The sequence below is a fragment of the Bidens hawaiensis genome, unplaced genomic scaffold (assembly GCF_021521415.1).
Source record: "Bidens hawaiensis isolate Kalapana, Puna unplaced genomic scaffold, B.hawaiensis_p1.1 tig00419509_1, whole genome shotgun sequence".
NCBI lineage: Eukaryota > Viridiplantae > Streptophyta > Magnoliopsida > Asterales > Asteraceae > Bidens > Bidens hawaiensis.
The window spans coordinates 80,971-84,407 of NW_027504884.1; positions in this window are offsets into that span (position 1 = coordinate 80,971).

Genomic DNA, 3,437 nt, shown 5'->3' on the forward strand with positions numbered 1-3,437 from the left:
CTACCATCGCCGCGTACCATCGCCCACCACCACCACCACCAACCATCGCTCCCAGCCATCAGAACCATCACCCGCCGCTTACCACCGCCACCACCGCCCACTATCACCACCACCAACAATTGTTCCTGCCACCCACCACCCATCACCATCATTTCTGCTCGTCGCTCACTACCATTTTATTTTATTCTGATTTTTTCTAGCTTACCAAAAAATGAAAACTAGTAATTCATATCATTCTTACATGGTAACCAAATATGTCAATGGAATGGTAATGATCCATTCCATTACCTTTTCCATTCCATTCACTCTCTCATTCCATTCCATCGCACCATTCCATTACCCCATACGCTTTAACGAAATCATTTCTACTATACTACACGTACTGGGGCTTAAACCGTCGTAACTTCAAGGCTCGGGACTCATGGCACATTTTACGAGGTATGTGTGTGTGAAATATGTGTTTTGAAACATTCGTGAAATTTCAAACCCGAAACCCGAACCGTTTTAAACTTTCGGATTTTCGTATTTAGTAAACTCTATTTTTTAACTTATAATAATATTATTCCATCTTTACAATTTTAATCATAAACTCCATTTTATGTATTTTATAAGTTTATTGCATTTTATTCAAGTCTAGATTTATGTTACATGTTTGTTATTTTCATTAATTTTTTAACGTTATTTTAAAGATGTTTCAATTCATTTTTATAACAATAAACTTAGTTGAATATATTCATTATGTTTCAGCTCAACTTCTATGATCATTTTAAAAGTTTTGAATATTATTCATGTCTATTAACAAGTCTTGACCAAATTTAATTCTTTGTTATAATCTTTGGTTATGTTTACCTATAAATAGAGCTCATTTGCTTAGCATTTCATTTGCCACAACTCAATTTACAAAGTATTGTTATTATTCTCTCATTTTGGTGTATTTGGCCTACTTTGACTTTCAAAAGTCAAATCGATCAAGTTTCAAGTTTCTTCTTTTTATCCTTCTGTTCATTCCTCGGGTATGTTTGTGTTATTTTACTTCATGCTTTTAATAGTTTAAAACATGATGTTATGATTAATTTAACATTAGTATAATTCATCAAAAACGAACTCGACTCGCTTATGAATGTATTTGGTTTCGGTTTAGTCAATTTTATTATATCTAAAAACAATTTCTTCTCGTTTATTATTCCAAAAATATTATTTAACCAATCCGGAAATGAACCCGACATAAAAAGATGAGTTCAAGTCTAACCAAAAACGAACCACTCGCTTAAACTCATTTTTTTGGCCCGTTTGGAAATTTTCTTGAAACAAGCCCGATTTAATAACATGACTAAGAAATATTATAACCCAACATTTTATCAATAATTAAAATTAACCAACTTTATACCTTTCGATAGAAACTCTAAAAATATACCATTATAGAGTAAATATATATTTTTTTATTTTTGCTTTCAAAGGGTTAAAACACTAAACCATGAACCGAATCTTTTAAGACTTCCATTTTCGTTTTTTTCTTGAACTTTATTTTGAACCTAGAAATATTTTCTAGGGCCGCTCGTCGAACTGAACTCGCCCGGTTCAGCTCGCTTAAACGCCTTAAAATATTAAAATATATAACGCTTCATTAATTATTGTTATATTTTTAATTATAGTTCGTGAAGTTCAACCGTTCAATTTTTTTAATACACTTTCTATTGTCATTTCAAGTTTAGCTTCAATTTCAAGATGAGTTTCTCACACTCCCTTTTTACGCTTTTACTTTTGGGGGTAATATACATATCCTAATCAAATATTTAATTTTACATCACGTCGAATATTCAAACTATAATTCGTTATCATGGACTTGTGTGTTTACTTGCTTACTTGCTCAAAGATTACGTGCTCATAGTTTCCTCAATAAGTATGATCATACGCTCCATTTGCACTCAGGACCTTGTTGTTATGAGTGGAACGGGGACCCCCGATCCGAGAACATTGGTTGTTTGTTACCAATTGGAAAAGAAGTTGTTTGCGCTATTACTACACTAGGTGTCAAGGAATTGTATTATCTTTTATGTATTTATATCAAACTTGTGTGAACACACTAACTATTCAATTAGTTAACTTTATTTTATATGTATGCTACATGTACACTTATTAGAGGATGAATTGGAGAAAACACTGAATTATGATATTCAAATAATAGACAAAGTTGATGTTTGTTTTATTTCCTTCCATTGTATTTGTTTACCTGAACACGAGTGTATTTGTGATTTAAATAAATTAATGATAATAATGTCACTTAATAGTGTCACATGTGTTTTGAGCAATCTGTACCTCACACTCGAGCATTTCCGCTTAAGCCAGGGTGTTACAACTACGAGGGATATGTGGGTGTAGCGGTGGCGGTGTGGGTGGAGGGGAATCAAAATCCATGGCAGTGTGGATGTAATAAGAGAGAATTGATAGGCGGATTGCGTGAATGTGAATGACCTATGTTTTTCCACCTACAAACACTTTTTACTTTATTAGACTTCTACAACTTTTTAACCAATTTATTTGATTATGCTAATGTATTCTACCATCAAAAAATGTATTATGTAACAGTTATTGAACTCGATAAAATTTATGTAGGTTAAGTTAACCGGCCTTCTATAAACCACGAAACCCACACGTACGCGATGCATCTAACAAAATTCATGATCTTGGTTCTTTTATTCTTTTGAGTAGATTCGAGCTCATTAATTTCATGTTAGACTCACCATGCATTGAAAGAAACTGATAAACATACATGCATGACCTATGTTGGTTTCAATTTTTCGTTGTTGTCTTGTGTTCTTCATCTTCAGTTTCTTCACTTAATCTAACAACCCCACACATCCTTCCTCCGCTGATGCCGCCACCCATCTCCTTCCCTCAACAAACTCCCAACAAATTATACATTAAAATTTCTCAAAATATGCATTTACTCTCCCTTTACACAGATTTTGGCATATTATTATTTAGTACCAACATATACATGGACAGTTTTTCTAAAATTTACCGAAGAAAATCAACGATAATCAAACAAAGATATAATAACGACTAGCGTACAAACTTAAAAATTAATAATAAATCAGATAATAATAAAAAATGAACAATAACATGTAATAAATTCGGAGAAAACTATTACAAAACAAAATTTTATGTTGAAAACATTTAAACTTAGGGCTGTAAACGAACCGAACGAACACGAACAAGGTCTTGTTCATATTCGTTCGTTAAGGAAAAAATGTGTTCACGAACGGTTCATGAACACTTACCGAACGAGATTTTATGTTCGTGTTCGTTCATGAAGGAAATGAACGTGTTCATGAACGGTTCACGAACACAAGCGAACACAAATAAAATCAACAGAGCCTAGAGATTGAGACCGACGTGTTCATCAATGTGAATAATGAATGCCTGTAAGCGAGTCG